The sequence below is a fragment of the Phyllobates terribilis genome, unplaced genomic scaffold, assembly GCF_046119375.1.
Source record: "Phyllobates terribilis strain yellow unplaced genomic scaffold, ASM4611937v1 Scaffold_1__5_contigs__length_1240528914, whole genome shotgun sequence".
Classification (NCBI taxonomy): Eukaryota; Metazoa; Chordata; class Amphibia; order Anura; family Dendrobatidae; genus Phyllobates; species Phyllobates terribilis.
The window spans coordinates 1,121,335,161-1,121,357,756 of record NW_027362761.1 but is presented as its reverse complement, the minus strand read 5'-3'; the positions used below and the strand labels follow the sequence as shown (position 1 = coordinate 1,121,357,756).

Below are 22,596 nucleotides of genomic sequence, written 5' to 3'. Positions count from 1 at the left end.
TCTCTCTCCCCTTGATTCCAGCCCAAAACATTACTCCACCTCCTCCTTGTTGGCGCTGTAGCCGTGTTTGCGTGGGGTGTCCATCAACCAGCCATCCTCCACTCCATTCATCTGGACCATCGAGCGCTGCATGGCACTCATCCGTGAACAAAACAGTTTTGAAATCAGTCTTCATGTAATGTTTGGCCCACTGGAGCCGTTTCTGCTTGTGTGAAGTGGATAGAGGAGGTCGACAGGATGGCGTATGCACAGCTGCAAACCTCTGAAGGACCCTGCATCTTGTTGTTCGGGGGACGTTGGAGGCACAAGCAGCTTCAAAAACTTGTCTGCTGCTATGACAAGGCTTTTTTGCCGCTGCTCTTTCAACCTGACGTAATTGCCTGTAGGAAAGAGTCCTCAATTTGCCCTTATCAGCACGCACACGTGTGTACTGTGAATCAGCTACATACTTCTTGATTGCCAAGACACTTCATCCTGATCATCGCACAATGTTGATTGTAGTCATGCCTTGACCTAAACACTCCACAATTTGTTGCTTCTCAGCAGCCGACACATCCTTTTTCTTTCCCATTTTGGCAGAAAATGTAGGCTGCTTAATAATGTGAGAGAGCCTTCTTAAGTAGTCTTGCCTTTCATTGGACACACCTGCCAAACTAATTAGCACAGGTGTCTGCAATTGCTTACAGTGATATAAAGAGCCCTGACACACATCACCATCAATGAGTTTAACTGACAAACAAACAAATTCTTCCCTTATCACTCCTAAACACTTTTTGCATAATAATTTGGAACGCGGTGTACATGTGCTTTTCCACAAAACACCAGTGGTTCACGTAGTGAATCTTACAGTTCTAACTTGCCAACCGTGGTCTGTATGGAATTGTTCAATAAAGGGCCCAAAATTAAGATAACATAGATGGGAGAGGTCTCTATGAATAGGAATTCCTAAGTATTTGATACCCTGTGAGGGCCAGGCAAAGGGAAAGTTGGACTGGATGGAATCCTATATGGATTTAGGGAGGGAGACATCGAGGGCCTCAGACTTCGCTGCATTGATTTTAAAATTTTACCATGTAACAAAGTGATCTATTTCAGCCATAACAGCAGGGATGGATATATGTGATTGAGTGATATATACTAGGACATCATCAGCAAATAGAGAGCACTTGTACTCGGTGCCTCCCACCTCAATCCACCTAATATTGGGGTTATGGCGAATTGATGAGAGCAGGTGCTCCGTCACTAGGATGTATAAGAGAGGGGACAGAGGACATCCCTGCCTTGTCCCATTGGTGATTGTGAAAGGTGATGAAAATGTTCTGACGCACCCCCTGGGCCTTGGGACACCCGGAGCCGGACCCTTTTTGGTGGATGCTGGTGGTTGTAGTCTTCGTGGCGGCGATCCGGTTCCGTGGCTCAGGGCGGTCAAACCAGTGGCGGAACTATTTATGTGGTTTTGATGTTTAAATGTCCGACTACGCCACCCGTGGATTGCGGTCAGAGTGAACCGCCGCTACAGGGCAGACCGCTAAGGCTGGTGTTGTGGGTGCAGCAGAGCGTAGCATAACTCCCCACGGGAGGAGTATAGCCTCAGGGCAGTGTATGCGGAGGATGGGGGTGATGGTGCAGGGCAGCAGCAGTAACGACACGGAGTCAGTGATGCAGTTCAGGGACTTTACTCACAGTTCTTATTATCCAGACCACGTCTGCAGGTAACGGCTGCCCACGTCGTACTGTGCTCACCAGGTGAGGGGCTCAGACAACTCCCAGATAACTTTGGAGCGCTTCACAGGACCCCCTTTGTGTGTCCTTTGTCTGGCCTTTCTTACCAACACTTCTGTCCGGCTGCCTCGGGCCTCCTCTTGGTAAACTTGGCGCCAGTTTCCCTGACCCTATGTGGTGCCTTCCTAGCGGGTGGAGCAAGGGGCTGCGCCACATAAAATGTCAGAGCCTCCGGTTTCTAGCTGAGGGTCGTTTCCTGCCTCCACTAGTTCGGGGACCGGTCTCCCCCTTTGGCCTGACCCCTCCACGCAGGTGGATTCGGGCGTGCGGTGGCGACTCGCCCGTCCGCACCCCTGGGATCCCTTCATTCCTCGTTCCTGGAGCCTTCTCCGCTCCTCTTCCTTCCTTCTCCCTCTTGCAGGCCTGGGCCTCTGTTACTAGGCCCGCCTCCGGAGCAGAGCTCATGCAGAGCCCCTGCTCCCTGCCACTTCTGCTCAGACTTCTCTGCACTGAACTAAGATGGTGCCCACCTTTTATACTCCCTTCTCAATGCACCCAGGAACTGCTTCCTCCCTGCTCCTGCACTACAGGGTTCCATTTCCTCAGTGTTCCCTCCCCCCACTCCAGCCAGGGACAGGGACTGTCGTGCCCATCTCAGGGGCATATTGGTCGCCCTGCCCCACGGCAATGTGGTGTAATGCATGCAGGTGTCGGGTCCTGATCCACACTCCATCCTTACCTGAGAGTGAGATATCACACCTCTGGGTGAGGTGCAATACGTCTGTAGCAACCGAGCCCTCAGGGTGCTACAGTTCCATTTATCTTCAGCCTAGGTGACGTATTGCGATACAGGGCCGTGATTTTGGCTATAAAAGGGTCCCCTAGACCCCTACCCCAAGCTCTTTAAGAGAATCATATATGGCGTGCCAGGAGACTCTATGGAATGCTTTCTCAGCATCCAACGAGAGTATCTAATTACAAATTTTTAACTGCATCTAGCCCAGGAAATACTTTGTGCCTAGTAGCAGTGTCTGCTAGTCAGCGGATTATCCCGGCTGTTAAGCAAGCTACACCACCTGTAGTTTAGACACTTAATTTTTTCAAAGGAAATGCTTCGGGACCATGGGATACTTAGTGAAGAGCATCAGGAGGCACCCCAAGGCATAGGGGCTGGGACTGGCAGTAGGATGCCTTGCGGTGGACAGCCGAGCTCGATCCTTATAAAAGCTTTTTAACTGCAGCAGCTTTAGTGGACGCTACTGGAGCTGGAATTACCGTGGCTGCTGGCATGAGACTTGCCCTCCAATAGATCCTTGTAAATGGATTTAAAGTGTATTCATTCAAATTAGAGAGACAATTTAAATTAAAAAGCTTAGAGCTGCCTCCACCACAGGGGGGCTCGCTCGACCCACCAGCGGACAGGCACCAGTATTGGGAGAGGGGGGCTGGCCGTCAGGGTTCACCGCGGCTCTGGCACAAACCCGGCGACACGGAGGTGGCACGGGCAGGAGTGGACTGGCCGTGTCGGCTTCTCACTTTTTGGATTTTAGAAGGGCATGACATGCCTATATCTGTGTCTCCCCCTCCTTTTACTCCTCCACCTCTTTTATTTTCGCATGACTATATGTACTTGTCACTTTTCCATGTGTTAGTTATGTCTTCTGAGCAGTTTGTCAGCTTTTGGACACCTTTGAACGTGTTTTCTATGTGTTTCTATGTGTTTTTGTTTGCCTGCCATTGGTTTTAACGGTGTTCGAAGGTGTTCGATGAACAGTTCGACGAACAGTTCGGCGAACACACGGGTGTTCGACGAACCGAACCGAACTCGAACACTACGGGGGTGGCTCAACACTACTAGTGAGGCCTATTGAAGCCTGGTGGAGCCTGAAAAGCGGAGGCTGGATCCTAAGGTGTAAGCGATCCCAGTAGCCTTGGAGGGCCAGAGGCTTGAAAGGCAAGAGTCCTGGAAAGTAAAGGCTGGATGTGAGGTGAGACCACATACCAGTAGCCTTTGAAGGATCGAGGGCTGGAGACCCCCACCTGGGAAGCCGTAAAGCCACAGTGGTGGCAGAATAAACCTGAAGCAGCTAAAACCCGGCAAAGGTAAAAACACTGATTCATGTGGACATTTCTATAAGTGACTTTGCTGGGGGCTGCAACTGGAGCCAAGTGGGCCTGTCGGCCACTTGAAGGGCTTCTGGACATTATATGTAATATGTCGGCGAGCCACTGAGTTGGACTCGGTTATAGCAGTTATGATTAGTGTTGAGCCACCCCCGTAGTGGGTGGCTCAACACTACCTGTTCACACCTATTTTTTGTAGTGAATGTGCCGTCATTTTCTTTGTTACTAGTAGTGTTGAGCCACCCCCGTAGTGTTCGAGTTCGGTTCGGTTCGTCGAACTGTTCGTCGAACACCTTCGAACACCGTTAAAACCAATGGCAGGCAAACAAAAACACATAGAAACACATAGAAAACACCTTCAAAGGTGTCCAAAACCTGACAAACTGCTCAGAAGACACAACTAACAAATAGAGAAGTGACAAGTACATATAGTCATGCGAAAAGAAAAGAGGTGGGGGAGAAAAAGGATGGGGAGACACAGATATAGGCATGTCATTCCCTTCTAAAAACAAAAAAGTGCAAAGCCGACACGGCTAGTCCGTTCCTTCCCGTGCGACCTACGTGTCACCGGGTTTGTGCCAGAGCCGTGGTGGACCCTGACGGCCAGCCCCCCTTTCCCAATACTGGTGCCTGTCCGCTGGTGGGTCGAGCCCCCCCCGCGGTGGAGGCAGGTCTAATCTTTTTAATTTAAATTGTCTCTCTAATTTGAATGAGTACACTTTAAATCCTTTTACAAGGATCTATTGGAGGGCAAGTCTCATGCCAGCAGCCGCGGTAATTCCAGCTCCAGTAACGTCCACTAAAGCTGCTGCAGTTAAAAAGCTTTTATAAGGATCGAGCTTGGTGGTCCACGGCAAGGCGTCCTACCACCAGTCCCTACCCCTGTGCCTTGGGGTACCTCCCCGATGCTCTTCACTGAGTGTCTCGGGGGCCCGAACTGTTTCCTTTGAAAAAATTAAGTGCACAAACTACAGGTGGTGTAGCTTGATTAACAGCTGGGATAATCCGCTGACTAGCATACACTGCTACTAGGCACAAAGTATTTCCTGGGCTAGATGCAGTTAAAAAATTGTAATTTGATACTATCGTTGGATGCTGAGAAAGCATTCCATAGAGTCTCCTGGCACGCCATATATTATTCTCTTAAACAGCTTGGGGTAGGGGTCTAGGGGACCCTTTTATAGCCAAAATCACAGCCCTGTATCGCAATACGTCACCTAGGCTGAAGATAAATGGAACATTTTCATCACCTTTCATAATCACCAATGGGACAAGGCAGGGATGTCCTCTGTCCCCTCTCTTATACATCCTAGTGACGGAGCACCTGCTCTCATCAATTCGCCATAACCCCAATATTAGGTGGATTGAGGTGGGAGGCACCGAGTACAAGTCCTCTGCATTTGCTGATGATGTCCTAGTATATATCACTCAATCACATATATCCATCCCTGCTGTTATGGCTGAAATAGATCACTTTGTTACATGGTCAAATTTTAAAATCAATGCAGCGAAGTCTGAGGCCCTCGATGTCTCCCTCACCAAATCCATACAGGATTCCATCCAGTCCAACTTTCCCTTTGCCTGGCCCTCACACGGTATCAAATACTTAGGAATTCATATTCATAGAGACCTCTCCAGTCTATGTTATCTTAATTTTGGGCCCTTTATTGAACAACTCCATACAGACCACGGTTGGCAAGTTAGAACTGTAAAATTCTCTACGTGAACCACTGGTGTTTTGTGGAAAAGCACATGTACACTGTGTTCCAAATTATTATGCAAAAAGTGTTTAGGAGTGATAAGGTAAGATTTTTTTTTGTTTGTCAGTTAAACTCATTGATGGTGATGTGTGTAAGGGCTCTTTATATCACTGTAAGCAATTGCAGACACCTGTGCTAATTAGTTTGGCAGGTGTGTCCAATGAAAGGCAAGACTACTTAAGAAGTTAAGAAGGTTGTCCCACATTATTAAGCAGCCTACATTTTCTGCCAAAATGGGAAAGAAAAAGGATGTGTCGGCTGCTGAGAAGCAACAAATTGTGGAGTGTTTAGGTCAAGGCATGACTACAATCAACATTGCCAAGACACTTTATCCTGATCATCGCACAATCAAGAAGTATGCAGCTGATTCACAGTACACACGTGTGCGTGCTGATAAGGGAAAATTGAGGACTCTTTCCTCCAGGCAATTACGTCAGGTTAAATGAGCTGCGGCAAAAAAGCCTTGTCATAGCAGCAGACAAGTTTTTGAAGCTGCTGGTGCCTCCAACGTCCCCCGAACAACAGGATGCAGGGTCCTTCAGAGGTTTTCAGCTGTGCGTAAGCCATCCTGTCAACCTCCTCTATCCACTGTACACAAGCAGAAACGGCTCCAGTGGGCCAAACAATACATGAAGACTGATTTCAAAACTGTTTTGTTCACCGATGAGTGCCGTGCAACTCTCGATGGTCCAGATGGATGGAGTGGAGGATGGCTGGTTGATAGACACCCAATGCAAACACGGCTACCAACAAGGTGGAGGTGGAGTAATGTTTTGGGCTGGAATCATGGGGAGAGAGATTGTCGGCCCCTTTAGGATCCCTGAAGGGGTAAAGATGAACTCCATAATGTATGTGGAGTTTCTCAAACAGCACTTCCTGCCATGGTTCAAGAAGAAGAACCGTGTATTCCGCAGCAAGATCATTTTCATGCATGATAATGCACCGTCTCATGCTGCACATAACACATCTGCATCTCTGGCTGATATGGGCATAAAAGGGGACAAACTTATGGTGTGACCCCCATGCTCCTCTGACCTCAACCCCATTGAGAACCTCTGGAGCATCATCAAAAGGAGTGTCTATGATGGCGGGAGGCAGTTCACATCTAAGCAACAGCTCTGGGAGGGTATTCTGTCCTCATGCAAAACAATTGAAGCAGAAACCATCCAAAACCTGACAAATTAAATGGACGAGAGAATTCAGAAGCTCCTTTCAAACAAGGGGTCCTATGTGCAAATGTAGCATCACCTAGAATAAAGAAAGTTTTGAGTTGAAAACTGTTTGATTTCAGTTTCTAATAACCTGATAATGCTTATAATTTAAAAAATGACCATTTTTTTGTTCTTTATTAAGATGAAAAGGTTGATCGAAGAGTGTGGGGGATCTAAGAGTGTGGCAACCCAGTAGTCAGGATTATTTCGAATTCTGACAATCTGAGGGTCATGTTGCAGGTAGTGCAGCAAAAAGGCACTCATGAGTCTTGCGCATCTCGGAACCCCAAAATTATTTTCCGGGCTAGATGCAGCTAAAAATTATTATTAATTTGAAAGCTGGTGGAGCTTAGTATAGATGGCCTAATAGAATCAGTACTGCAAACTGCTACAAGGCCCAAATTATTTTCCAGCCAAGATACAGATAAACATGATTAGTAATTTTAAATCTGGTGGAGTTTAGTATAGATGGCCTAATAGAATCAGTACTGCAAACTGCTACAAGGCCCAAATTATTTTCCAGCCAAGATACAGATAAACATGATTAGTAATTTTAAATCTGGTGGAGTTTAGTATAGATGGCCTAATAGAATCAGTACTGCAAACTGCTACAAGGCCCAAATTATTTTCCAGCCAAGATACAGATAAACATGATTAGTAATTTTAAATCTGGTGGAGTTTAGTATAGATGGCCTAATAGAATCAGTACTGCACACTGTTACAAGGCCCAAATTATTTTCCAGCCAAGATACAGATAAAAATGATTAGTAATTTTAAATCTGGTGGAGTTTAGTATAGATGGCCTAATAGAATCAGTACTGCAAACTGCTACAAGGCCCAAATTATTTTCCAGCCAAGATACAGATAAACATGATTAATTATTTTAAATCTGGTGGAGTTTAGTATGGATGGCCTAATAGAATCAGTACTGCACACTGCTACAAGGCCCAATTTATTTTCCAGCCAAGATACAGATAAACATGATTAGTAATTTGAAAGCTTAAAACGGTTGGCGAGGTGATTTTAACAAATCATCAAGCTTTTACTCTCCCCAGGATGACACAGGGGTAGAAAAGTCATTTCGGATCCATGATTTGTTCATCTTTATGAACGTGAGTCTTTCTACATTATCAGTGGATAGCCGCGTGCGTTTATCTGTCAGCACACCACCAGCAGCGCTGAACACACGTTCAGACAGAACGCAGGCTGCGGGGCATGACAAGATCTCCAAGGCGTAAGTGGCGAGCTCCGGCCATTTATCCAGATTTGAAGCCCAAAAAGAGCAAGGGTCCAGTGACACAGTCATGGCTTCAATGTTTACTTGGAGATACTCCTGTACCATCGTCTCTAGGCGTTGACTATGTGTCAGACTTCTTGTCTCCTGTGGCCTTGCAAAGGATGGGCTAAAAAAGTGGTGAAATGATTCCGCAAAATTGATGTTACCAGCAGATACTGTGTTTCTGTTATGTTTCGCGTGCTGAACACTCGACGGTCCCACGGTTGGCAAGTTTGAACTGTGAGATTCACTACGTGCACCACTAGTGTTTTGTGTAAAAGCACATGTAAGATTCTGCCACAGTCTCTGCTGATACTCCTGCATGCGTGCATCTCTTTCTATGGCAGGAATAATTTCTGCAAATTTACTTTTGTACCGGAGATCTAACAGTGTGGCAACCCAGTAGTCAGGATTATTTCTAATTCTCCCAATTCGAGGGTCATGTTGCAGGTAGTGCAGCAAGAAGGCACTCATGTGTCTTGCGCATCCAGGAGCACCAAGTCCCTGTTGTGTTGGTGGCGAGGTAACAATCATGCTTCCTTCCTCTGCCCTCTCCCCTCAACCTCGCACAACAGAAATGTGATCAAGGTCTCCCTCATCTGATGAGTCTTCCATCAGTTCGTCCTCCACTTCTTCCTGGGCTCCTGCACCTTCCTCACTAGTTTGGCTGCTACCATGCGCCCTGGTAAAGCCATCTCACCCACCCTCACATGCCTGCCGCCTTGGTGCTGCCGACCGTCTGGACCTTGCAGATGTTAGCCCTTCCGCATACAACTCCTCCTCCTCTACTTCCTCCACCTCCTCTTGTGCCACCACCTGACTCCGAATTCTGTTTAACATGTGCTCCATCATGTAAATCACCGGAATAGTCATGCTGATAATGGCATGGTCAGCACTAAACATCTTCGTCGCCATTTCAAAACTGTGCAGAAGGGTGCATAGGTCCCTGATCTGAGACCACTCCTCCAGCGTGATTTGCCCCACCTCTGGATCTCGATGGCCCAGGCTATACGTCAGAACGTATTGCACCAGGGATTGTCGGTGCTGCCACAGTCGCTGCAACATGTGCAGAGTTGAATTCCATCGGGTAGGCACATCACATTTTAGCCGGTGAAGTGGCAGGCCCTACGACTTCTGTAGAGATGTAAGTCGCTGAGATGCGGGATGCGAACGGCGGAAGTGAGCACACAGCGAACGTGCCCTCTGCAGAAGGCCATCTAGTCCGGGATAGTGGGCTAAAAATTGCTGGACAACCAGGTTCAACACGTGAGCCATACAAGGAACGTGTGTGACATTGCCCCGGTGAAGGGCCGCACCCAGGTTTGCAGCATTGTCGCACACGGCCTTCCCTGGTTTCAGGTCCAGTGGAGACAACCATTCATGAAACTGGGTCTCCAGAGCTGACCACAACTCCTCAGCTGTGTGACTCACATTTCCCAGACATTTCAAAGTAAACACCGCCTGATGCCGTTGAGCCCTGCTGCCAGCATAGTAAGGAGGTGTGCAGGATTCATTCTGCGCAGTTAGAAAGCTTGTGGCATGACCAGACAGGCTTTGGGTGCAGGTGGAGGACCGAGAGGAGGTTGAGGAGGCAGAAGCATTGGAGGAACTTCGAGATAAAGAGGATTGACGCACAACTCGTGGGGACGGCAAGACTTGGACAGCAGGCCCTTGTCCTGCTGTCACCATAGTTACCCAGTGCCCAGTCAGCGACATGTAGCGCCCCTGTCCATGCCTACTCGTCCAAGTGTCTGTGGTGAAATGCACCCTGTCACACACAGAGTTCGTCAAAGAAGCGGTGATGTTGTGTGCGACATGCCTATTCCCCTTTCCACCAGCAGCAGGCCTTTTTCCACTCATTTTGGTGGTTAACTAATTGACAACTCTGGAGTTGTTTGTACAAAAAGCAGTGCATGGGAACCGAGCAGAGCTGAGTGGCCAAACTGTGGTATTAGCCCAAAAGTATTGGTTAGGTTAGATGCATTAAAACAATTTTATTACATACACAGGTGGTGGAGGTTAGTATAGATGGACTAATAGCACAAGTCCCACACACTGCTACAAGCCCAAATATTTTTTCAGAGCTAGATGCAGATAAAAATTATTTTGAATTTGCAACCTGGTGGAGGTTAGTATAGATGGACTAATAGAACAAGTCCCACACACTGCTACAAGCCCAAATATTTTTTCAGAGCTAGATGCAGATAAAAATTATTTTGAATTTGAAACCTGGTGGAGGTTAGCACAGATGGACTAATAGAATGATGCTATGCCCAAAAGGTTTTACTTGGCTAGGTGCAGTAAAGAAATTTGTATTCTATACACAGGTGGTGTAGCTTGCAAGACAGATAGGCTACTCCACTGACTAACACACACTGCAAGAGGCCAAAAATGATTTGCTTAGCTAGATTTAGCCAAATGCTGTGCACTGGCACAGACCTGGCACAGCACTGGCACAGACCTGCATGGCAATAAGTGATAGGAACTGATGTAACCTAGCCCTCAAAAGGACTGCAATTACAATTAGTCTTTACTCCCAACCTATCTATTTAAGAGCACAGACCTGCCTGATAAAAGTGATAAGAACTGATGTAACCTAGCCCTCAAATGGACTGAAGTTACAATTAGTCTTTTCTCCCAACCTATCTATTTAAGAGCACAGACCTGCCTGATAAAAGTGATAGGAACTGATGTAACCTAGCCCTCAAAAGGACTGCAGTTACAATTAGTCTTTACTCCCAACCTATCTATTTAAGAGCACAGACCTGCCTGATAAAAGTCATAGGAAATGATGTAACCTAGTCCTCAAAAGGACTGCAATCACAACTATTCCCTACTCCCAAGCTATCTGTAGATTTGTGCGAAAATTGGCTTGAAATTAACACTCAAAGTATAGCGCACACAGCAACAGCGGTGCCGTCTAACACGCAGCTGCAGCAGTGAGAAAATGGTGGCTACGTGGAAAATGGCTGGGTCTTATAGGGCAAGGACATGTGACATACACTGCCAATGACACATGCCCTTGCTTGTGTGAAAAAAAGCAGTTCGCTCCGTGTGTGCGCTGCTGATAGGCTGACGGATTGCACCTCCCCACTGTAAATGCAGGAAAGATAAAAAAATGGAGATCTTCATTATTTATGCAGAGATCCATCCCCTGCCCCTCCCCCCGCCCCGCTGTACACTCAAACTGCGTATTAACATTAATTTTCAGCATTACTGAGAAAAAATCCAGTTATGATTTTGGTGCATGAACAGTTATCGAACATAACCTCGAACAGCTAAATTGTTTTCAAATTGTTCGTGTTCGCCGAGCGGCTCGAACACCGCCCAAAACAGCTCGAATTTGAGATTGGCGAACAGTTCGAGTCAAACACCACTCATCTCTAGTTATGATGTATAATAAACTGCTGGAGTGTGAAAACTGGAAAAACGTGGCTGGTGTGCTTTAACTGACCCCGTGCAGCGAGTATCCCCCAGTATGATGACTAGCACTGCCTTACAACTGTTAATTCTTCTTTTTTTCATTGTCTATAACATCTCGTGATTATAAATAGACTAGCAGAATTCTTCTAAACTGGGAAGAAATGGGAAGTCTCTTTTCCCTGCATGAGTCATCATTAGAGCTACAATGCTACATCACTGTAAAGTCCCTAGCATCCCAGCTTCAGTTCCCACTTCAAATCCTGATCCAGATGCTCTCGTCCCCCCCCCCCCTGCCAGGGACTTTGCAGTGATATATAATTGAAGTATTAATGATTAGTGATGGGCGAGCACTAAAATGCTTGGGTGCTCGATGCTCGGGTAGAGCAAATTGGAATGCTCGGGTGCTCGAATCGAGCAATGAGCCCAATGTAAGTCTATGGGAAAATCAAGCATTTTTCAGGCAGATCCCCCTGGCGGTCTGCAGAGGGCCTAAAAATTGCCCAAATCGATGGGAACAGTGCTCAAATGACATGGGAACAGCATGGGGAAGACCCCTGGAAGCATTTCTGACTTCCAGGTCACTGCTGTCAACAACGTTGTTAGAGGTATTACACCACTTTTACGGACTCACATTAAAACAAAAACGAAACCAAAATGGATTTTCTGGGAAATATGTTAAGGAACATCCTTTCCAGGGTAATGACTTGTATATAAGGCCAAATAAATATACAAGATCAAAAATGATCCTTCACACCTTGGGCTATGTTCACACGTAGCGTTTTAGTTGCGTTTTTGCACTTTTGCATTGGTTTCAACCAAGACAAATGCATTCTCTGGTAAATGTCATTTTAACATTTTACAACCTTATCTGGCCCTGTGGTATGTGGCAACTCATCAGACACATCCTGTTTCAATTATGATGGAGGGACTCTGAAATTCACAAAGCCTATTTTTATAGGGCCATCAGACGGCCCTTACTATTCTTAAAGGGCCAGCAGTTGGCCCTCGCTATTGTTAGAGAGCCATCAGCCGGCTATGCTTTGTTGTTCCCATTATTATTGAGTGGGTCTCCTATACTGTTATTGCGTATACAGTGACTGCAAAAATTTGGAGGCACTCCAATTCCCCTTGAAAGAGATGTAGAGGTTGGAGAACCTCCTAAAAACAATGTTCCCATTATTAGGAAGTGGGTCTCCCATAGTGTTGCCTATGCAGTGAATGCAAAAGCTGCCAAAAATTTGGAGGCACTCCAATGCCCCTTGGAAGAGACGTAGAGGTCTGAGTGCCTCCTAAAAACATTGTTCCCACTATTAGGAAGTGGGTCTCCCATAGTGTTTGCCAATGCAGTGAATGCAAAAGCTGCCAAAAATTTGGAGGAACTCCAATACCCCTTGCAAGACACGTAGAAGAGGTGATATGGTAGATATGGTGGTGAATGACATAGTGATGAAGGATGAGGAGAAAAAGGAGGACAAGAGAAAATAGACAAAATCAGGAAGCGTATATCCATGTGTAGGTGTGAAAAGGTGCATTGGAATAGACCTCTCAAAAAAAGAAACTGGATTTGAGTTTATGTTATGCTGCTATCATTCGGTGGTGTTGAGAAGTCTGGCACAATCCAGCCCTTGTTCATTTTTATAAGAGTCAGCCTGTCAGCATTTTCAGTTGACAGGCGGATGCGCTATAAGTTATAATTCCACCAGCGGCACTAAAAACCCGCTCTGACAAAACGCTAGCAGCAGGGCAGCCCAGGAGTCAGACCTCCAAGGCGTAGAGAGCCAGTTCATGCCACGTGTCCAGCTTGGATACCCAATGCTTATTAGGCACAGAGGAATCACGGAGGACATTGGTACGGTCGGTAAAGTACTCCCTCACCATTTTCCCAAACTTTGCATTCCTTGTGAGAGTACCCTGCGCCTCAGGGCCTGCAAATGGAAGGGTCCGAGAAAACTCTCCCAGAACTTTGACAGTATTCCCCTGCCTCTGCTGGATTGGAGTTGTGTCTCTATCGCTTGTACTCCTTGTTTGTCCAACGAACTGTGACCTCTGCCGCCAGATGGGAATTTTTTTAATAATTCAGCAACAAGGTCCTTCTGGTACTGCACCATTTTATTAGACCTGTCCGCCTCAGGAATAAGAAATATAAAGTTCTCCTTGTAGCGTGGGTCTAGAAGTGTCACCAATCAGTAATGACTGTCACCCAAAATTTGGAGAACACGAGAGTCACGGGAAAGGCAGCGTAACATAAACTCATCCATACGTGCCAGACTGCTAACAGGCAAGACCTCCATGTCCTCACCAAGAGAATGACTAACCATGCTCTCCTTCTCCTCCTCCCTGTCCTCAGGCCATCCACGCTGAACAGACGGTATGACAGTTGTGCAGGTAGTACAGTCTATAGCGCATGAAATTAGCTCATACTCCTCCTCCTCTTCCTCATTGTTACCGAATCCATGTAGGGATGAGATGAGGCTGGGCTGTGTGTAATCACCCTGTATAGTTCCTTGCTCCATCTCATCATGCTCCGCCTGCAATGCATCTTCTTTGATTGTGAGCAAAGAGCATTTCAGAAGACAGAGAAGTGAGATGGTGATGCTAATTATGGCGTCATCGCCACTCACCATGTTGGTGAAGTCCTCAAAGTTTTGGAGGATGGAACAGATGTCTGACATCCATGTCCACTCCTGAGGTCTTATGTGTGTAGTCTTAACTGAATACCGACGGCCTTGTTGATGCTGGTAGTCAATTACTGCCCTCTTCTGCTCACAAATCCTTCCCAACAGCTGCAATGTAGAGTTCCAATGCGTGGGGACATCACACACCAGTTGGTGAGCCGGAAGCTGAAAATGCTGCTGAAACACCGCAAGGGCGGCGGAAGCTGTAGCTGACTTTCTAAAATGGGCACACAGGCGGCGTACTTTGACAAGCAGATCCGGCAGCTCCAGGGAGATTTTGAGAAACCACTGAACCACGAGGTTAAGCAGATGGGCCAGGCATGGTACGTGTGTGAGCTCGCCTCACCTCAGAGCCGCCACCAGATTCCGGCAATTGTCACACATGACCATGCTGGCTGTAGGTTCAACGGTGTCAGCCACAGATCTGCCTGCTCTTTTGGGTCTGTCCACAACTCTTCAGCGTTGTGTGGTTTGTCACCTAAGCATATTGGCTGTTGCCGCTTGGCTGAGGCAGTGCTGCAGTGCTTCCAGCTTGCAACTTATGTGGTCATTTCGGCGATGGAGGCTGAAGAGGAGGAGGAGGTGTAGGAGCTGTAGAATGTGAGGGCAACCCTGATTGACCCAGGGCCTGCAATCCTCGGCGTCGGGAGGACATATTCCTTACCAAGGTTCGACTGGGTCCCGGTTTTCACTATGTTACCCCAGTGTGCCGTCAGTGAGATGTAGCGTCTCTGCCCACAAACATGTGTCCGTGGTTAGGTGGACTTTCCCAGTAACTTCTTGGTTGAGGGCATGTCTAATGTTGTGGGACACATGCTCGTGTAATGCGGGGATGGCACACCAGGAGAAATAGTGGTGCCTGGCGACCAAGTACCAAGGGACGGCCGCCGCCACCAGGTTGCAGTTTTGCTACACCTGCTGATGCTGGCCTGGCAGGTGGTGCAAATGGCCTTCTTGGGGTTATTGGCAGAGTCTTTAAAAAACCAACCAGACTCGGGAAGACCTAACAGTTGTACTGGCAACTTCCGTCGTGTTGATGTTACGGGGAATGGTTGCCCGTCTTCTGCCTGCGGTCACCACACTGCTTCTTCCAGCCTGTTGTGGTGCTGCCCCTCCCTTCCCCTGTGTGCTGCTGTCCTTGCTCAATATGTCCCCCTGCCTGGTTAGGTCAGTTGCTATATCATCCACCACCTCGTCTTCCACTTCCGCACCCTGGTCCTCCTCCTGACTTTCTGGCAATTGTGCCTCATCATCGTCCACCTCTAGTGACAGTTTCCCAACGTCACCTTCGTGTGACTGTGGCTGCCCAAATATTTGGGCATCGCTACATACAATCTCTTCTTGCCCCGCTTCAAGTCGACCGTGCGAGAGGCCCGAATCTATAAATGGAAAAGTGAACAGCTCTTCGGAGTGTCCAAGTGTGGGATCAGTTGTCTCCGGGCACTCGGCATGGTGGGAGGAAGGAGGATCTGGGTGAGGAATATGCAGTCCAGACTCACGGCTACTGAGACTTGACTGTGTGGAAGACAGGGTGTTGGTGGTGGTGGTGGCTAAGTGACTTTAAGCATTATCTGCTATCTAACCAATAACCTTTTCACACTCCTCTGTGTTCAATAGTGGTGTTCTGTGGTCCCCTATTAATTGGGACATGAAGGTTGAGCGAGAAGATGTGGGTGTTTGTTGTGGCACAATTCCAATTTCCCGTCCCTTGCCACACACCTTGCCCATTTTAAATGGAGGACAATATTTTCCACGTTCACAACAAATGCCTGGATTTGAACCGCAGTGATATGTGATCCGCGTGACTTTGTGTCAATAACTTCACTGACACACTCCAACAAAATTTCAATGAAGGCCAGAAATGGCAGAATTTTCAGCGCACTTATATGTGATCCATGTGCCGGACAAACCACAGTTTTAAATAGCTGGCCTGTAGGTAACTATTTTGAACAGCAACCTCGTGTCAATAACTTCACTGACAAACTGCAACAAAATTGAAATGGAGGCCAGAAATGGTAGAATTTTCTGTGCACTTATATGTAATCCGTGTGATGGACTAACCACAGTTTTAAATAGACAGATTTTTAGCGCTGTAATATGAAAAGGATCTTGCTGTATTCTGCAGTGCCAACAAGCAAATGGAGCAGAAAAACTGTGTTCTCTGGCTTGCTTTTTAAGCAAATAATCAGGATTAAGATCCAAAAAAAAATTATTCCTGGCCCCTGATACCTGGGGCTATTTCTAGAAATATCTGTAAAAGCACCAGCAGACAGAACTGGAATGGACCCTCTTGCTATATGCACTGCAATCTGCCACATACACGGCCTGCCTGCCTAGCACTGATATCTATGCAGCTGGATTAGTCCTCAGAAGGACTGTTAGTTGAGATGGATATGTAGAGAATCTTGTGGAATACCTACACTAACTAAGAAACAAGCAAATCTCTCCCTAGCTCAGCAGCACCTCTCCCTACATTGTCTGATTCCGGAGTGACTGTGAAGAGCACGACGGCGCCAGGTCTGATATAGACCTGATGACGCTGTGCGGCCAGCCAATCACTGTAATGCCACAACCAACATGGCTACGGCATTACAGTGCGTGTCAGGAAATCCCTGCATGTTCATTGGTTCCGTAAAGAGTGCCAAACATGCAGGGAGGGGACCCGAGTTCCCGCCGAGCAACCCCCGGAAATACTCGGCGAGCCCCGAGCATCTCGAGCTGTGAGATGCTCGGGCAAGCACCGAGCAGTAGCGAACATGCTCGCTCATCACTAGAGGTCAGTATAATGACTTCCACATATTGCTCCACATCTTTCCTGCCCGCTTTGCATTTACTTTACATGTATTCTTCATATGGATTACTTTTCCTGATTTCCTGCAGTGCATCTGTACTGATTTCCATTCTGCATGTGATGCCTGCGGTATGTTTCTTTGTATATGGCTGATTTGTAAACCCAAACTATTGTGCTGAGGAAACCTGCTGTTATGTTGTGACAGCTTGATTTAGTGTTGACCTGTTTCACCCAGTACATAATTATCTTCACCATTTTTGCAGTTTTCATGTAACTGCAGTAATCTGGACTGAATACAATAATTAACTATTGGATGTTTTCTTCATCTACATTAGTACATACAAAGGTAAAATAAAAGGTATAAATTACTGATAGAAAGTCTTTTTTTTTGCACTGGTAAGTTCTAAATCAGTGTTCTTCTGCGTCATATATCCCCATATGACATTTATTTTACAACATGGACTTTATTTATTTTACAACAGGAATACAATATGTATATACACATCTGTCTTTGTTGAGCATCTTCCTCCAGCCTATAAAGCTCACACATAACATAGGCCTCCCGAGGAAGCCGCATGTGTGCTGCAAAGTGCTGAACTACTGTAATTTTATCTGGTACCGTATTTTATTACTTTATCCATACCTTGTTTGCATATTTTACATATATTGTTTAAATTTACGTTTCACTACCACCAGCTCTATATGTCTCCCACTATACCGAAAATGGTGAGTGACAATCACAGAAGAACCATACTCATTAAATACTATCAGTCAAACTTACTAATACTGGGTTCAAATACGATATTCTTAAACCAGTTAGGCACATTGCGTTTTTGTCGCATTTTTTCTGCGCAGTTTTGTCAAAAAACGTAAAAGGTTTCCTGGTGCCAGCAAAATTAATGAGATTCCTGGAGTGTCATGCACACGTACCTTATTTTTGACTTGCAGATTTGGAGCAGATTTAAATCTGCAGCATGTGAATTCTTTCAGCATTTTTTTCTGCAGATCTCATCCATACTAATGGGAGTGGAAAAAAATCTGCAAAAAAATGCATGTTAAAATGCATACAAAAACTCAGCAAAAAATGTGTTTATTTTGCGCTGCTTTTTTCCTGACAACAGATGCAGAACTAGTGGAAACATTTCTGAATCAAATAATGTGTGCACATACCCATAAAAGTAATAATAATAAAAAAAATAGTAAAATTTGCACCTTGTAAAGGCTATGTGCCAGAAATGTAAACCTACTCCTGTAATAAGCCAGAGTAAATTTACAATATAATTCATGCCAATTTCTGCTGTCAATTATAATAAATCCATTGTGCCAATGGTGGCCCTTTTACCTCCCGTCTTACCTTGTCCATTTTTACTCACCGCTTTCCTATAGTGGCAACAAAAGTAACCTGGGAAGCGAGATGAATAAACTTTCCAGCTCAAGGAAAGGGCAGCCACAACCTTATATGCACTTGTGTACATTAGACTGACAAAACCTGAAGAACTGAACTGGAATGTAAATTGGTGTGCATGCAGCATGTAAGAGCATATTCACACATGGCCATTAAACAGAAAAAAAACAAAGACAGAAACACAATACACAAATACCCTGCAAAATAATGTGAAAATACATGACATGCATGTCACTTGACAAACGGTAAGGTTTTAAATATTGGGGTTAGGACTGTCCCATAAGGGTCACCGTGACAAGGTGGGATGGCTTTCGCATTATTTTGATCAAAATTATGTTAACTAAGTACCCTTTATTATTTTCATGCACTACTGCGGTTTATTTATTTATTGCACAGTATTTGTGCATTGTGTTTCTGTCTTCATTTTTTTTCTGTTTAATGGTGATGTGTGAACATGCTCTTACATGCTGCATGCACACCAATTTACATTCCAGTTCAATTCTTCAGTTTTTTTCAGTCTAATGTGCACAAGTGCATATGAGGGTGTGGCTGCCCTTTCCCTCAGCTGGAATGTTTATTCATCTTGCTTCCCAGGTCTCTGTGTTCACTAGTTGGGTTCAGTCTCTCAGCCCTTATCCACATGCATGTCACTTGACAAACGGTAAGGTTTTAAATATTGGAGTTAGGACTGTCCCATAAGGGTCACCGTAACTAGGTGGGATGGCTTTTGCATTATTTTGATTAAAATTATGTTAAATAAGTACCCTTTATTATTTTCATGCACTACTGCAGTTTATTTATTTATTGCAGGGTATTTGTGCATTGTGTTTCTGTCTTTGTTTGTTTGTTCCATTTTTGCCCTAATTAGTGGTTAGTTATAATTGAAGGTTAGTGAGTATGTTAAAAACCAGGAGTCACACAAGTTAACAAAAAAACATTGCATATTTTATTCTCCTTGCCTTTCTTCAGATGAGAAACTTTTTTTCCCTTTATGTTTGAAAGGCTCCTGCCAACTACACTACGTGAAACAGAAAGAAAGGAATGGAGTTCTTTACTGGTACAGCTGTAATACAATTTAATGTGATCCCACAAAAATGAGTAATTTTTGGGGCTGTGAATATATTTTACAAAGGATTGAGTATTTTATTTATATTTTTTTATTATTTTTTGTAGGAATAATATATATAGGATGACTTTAAAACATTAGTTCTACCAGTGTTATAAAACTCGTTTAGTCAGAGGACCAAGGATTATTTCTTAAGTGTAAAGGACACGATTCAATGATCAATATAAAAAATGGTTCTTTACAGTTAAAGTAGTCAAATTTTGGAACTTCCATACTCAAAAAGTAGTAATGGCAGAGGCAACAACATTAATCAAACAATAGTCGACATTTATCTCAGCAGTAACGACATAGAGTGTTGTCATTATTACGGACAGATGGCTGTAGAACTCAGATGAGGATCGAATCGCAATGCTTGGACTGACCAGCGGCTCTCTCACAACACATGCGTGTCAGCATGTATTGCTATGCAGCTGTCGTGCTTGGTTCAGGAGAGCCAATGGCCAGTCCGTGCATTGCGATTTGATCCTCGTCTGATTTATACGGTCATGTGATTCTTCTCTTAAGCTTAGCAATGATGTTCAATTGATTAAAGGGAATATTTTTCCCTCATTCCAAATTGTTGGCCTGGGAAATTTGCTTTTCTTTTATCTAAATCAAACAACCAAATATCAGAAAAGCTAAGCTTAAAGCCTATGTACACCTTTTCACAGATTTTTTTATTTTACATTTATTTCTTAAATGAAAAATTAAGCAATTTTCTACATCATTTTAACAATGTTTTACCGTTTTGCTTCTGAATAATGTGTATAACTCCATTTTCAAGCTCAGTGCTTAGCTAAAATGTTACATGCAGTGTCCATTTTTGGATTCTGACGAGTGACTTTTACAACTGTAATAATAAAAAAACAAAAACAAAAAAAAAAGTAGCTATTCGCTGTTGGGACTTGAACCCAAAATTCTGTGTCCCAAAGCCAGTGCACTAACCACTGAGCTATAAACTCAGTTGTAAAAACCTAGGAGTTCTATTTTGTTATATGATTTTCAGTGCAAACTTGTCTAAAACCCATTGGGACTTATGCACAGACTGCAAGCAAGCCAAATTCAAATGATGTTTGATTTTGATGTGTAAGTCTGGTGTGTGACTTTCTTCAAACATCAGAATCAGAATCACAATGACTTTTAGTCACCTTGAGTATTTTCATGGTTGTTCTCATAAGACAAGAAAAGCTATCAGTTAGTATCACTTGACTGGATAGTGCAATGGTAAGGCATTAGTCTCTAAAACTACAGTGTTAGAGTTCAAATCCTGATAGGAAAAAAGGTTGGCTATTTTTATGGCTATTAAGCACACAAACTACAGGGTTGTTTTACTTTTAATTTCTGACACTGATTGTCATCCTCATGTGTTAAGAGTTTCAGACACGCTGTCTATTTGCATGGCAAATTACATAGCAAAAGTAAATTGGGAGTTTGCAGCCAGTACTTGGGTGGATGGAAATAAAAATTTACAGTAAAGACATTTTATCATTAGACCCCTATAAAAAATTATGCAAATATAAAGTCACTTGGAAATAGATATGTAGTAAATTATTGCCTCCCAATTTACTTTGGCTATGTAATTTACCATGCAAATAGACAGCGTGTCTGAAACTCTTAACACATCAGGATGACAATCAGAGTGTCAGATATTAAAAGTAAAACACCCCTGTAGGTTGTTTGCTAAATAGTCATAATTAAAAAAATATATATTCCTATCAGGATTTGAACTCTTAACACTGAAGTTTCAGAGGCTGATACCTTAACATTAAGCTATCCAATCAAGTGATTCTAGCTGATAGCTTTTCTTGTCTTGACTAGTGTTGAGCCACCCCCGTAGTGTTCGAGTTCGGTTCGGTTCGTCGAACACCCGTGTGTTCGCCGAACTGTTCGTCGAACTGTTCGTCGAACACCTTCGAACACCGTTAAAACCAATGGCAGGCAAACAAAAACACATAGAAACACATAGAAAACACCTTCAAAGGTGTCCAAAAGCTGACAAACTGCTCAGAAGACATAACGAACACATGGAAAAGTGACAAGTACATATAGTCATGCGAAAATAAAAGAGGTGGAGGAGTAAAAGGAGGGGGAGACACAGATATAGGCATGTCATGCCCTTCTAAAATCCAAAAAGTGAGAAGCCGACACGGCCAGTCTGCTCCTGCCCGTGCCACCTCCGTGTCGCCGGGTTTGTGCCAGAGCCGCGGTGAACCCTGACGGCCAGCCCCCCTCTCCCAATACTGGTGCCTGTCCGCTGGTGGGTCGAGCGAGCCCCCCTGTGGTGGAGGCAGCTCTAAGCTTTTTAATTTAAATTGTCTCTCTAATTTGAATGAATACACTTTAAATCCATTTACAAGGATCTATTGGAGGGCAAGTCTCATGCCAGCAGCCGCGGTAATTCCAGCTCCAGTAGCGTCCACTAAAGCTGCTGCAGTTAAAAAGCTTTTATAAGGATCGAGCTCGGCTGTCCACCGCAAGGCATCCTACTGCCAGTCCCAGCCCCTATGCCTTGGGGTGCCTCCTGATGCTCTTCACTAAGTATCCCATGGACCGAAGCATTTCCTTTGAAAAAACTAAGTGTCTAAACTACAGGTGGTGCAGCTTGCTTAACAGCCAGGATAATCCGCTCACTAGCAGACACTGCTACTAGGCACAAAGTATTTCCTGGGCTAGATGCAGTTAAAAATTTGTAATTAGATACTCTCGTTGGATGCTGAGAAAGCATTCCATAGAGTCTCCTGGCACGCCATATATGATTCTCTTAAAAAGCTTGGGGTAGGGGTCTAGGGGACCCTTTTATAGCCAAAATCACGGCCCTGTATCGCAATACGTCACCTAGGCTGAAGATAAATGGAACTGTAGCACCCTGAGGGCTCGGTTGCTACCGACGTATTGCACCTCACCCAGAGGTGTGATATCTCACTCTCAGGTAAGGATGGAGTGTGGATCAGGACCCGACACCTGCATGCATTACACCACATTGCCGTGGGGCAGGGCGACCAATATGCCCCTGAGATGGGCACGACAGTCCCTGTCCCTGACTGGAGTGGGGGGAGGGAACACTGAGGAAGGGGAACCCTGTAGTGCAGGAGCAGGGAGGAAGC

The 22,596-nt window shown here is 45.1% G+C and overlaps 1 long non-coding RNA gene across 1 annotated transcript in view; it reads left to right on the top strand.

The window, feature by feature from the left end:
- Nucleotides 1–18,967: 18,967 nt before the first annotated feature.
- The window catches only part of LOC141172678 (uncharacterized), a 183,654-nt gene continuing 180,025 nt past the window's right edge, over nucleotides 18,968–22,596 (top strand). The window contains exon 1 of the long non-coding RNA XR_012252514.1: nucleotides 18,968–19,048. This is a non-coding gene — a long non-coding RNA (uncharacterized lncRNA). The remainder of the gene's footprint in view (nucleotides 19,049–22,596) is intronic.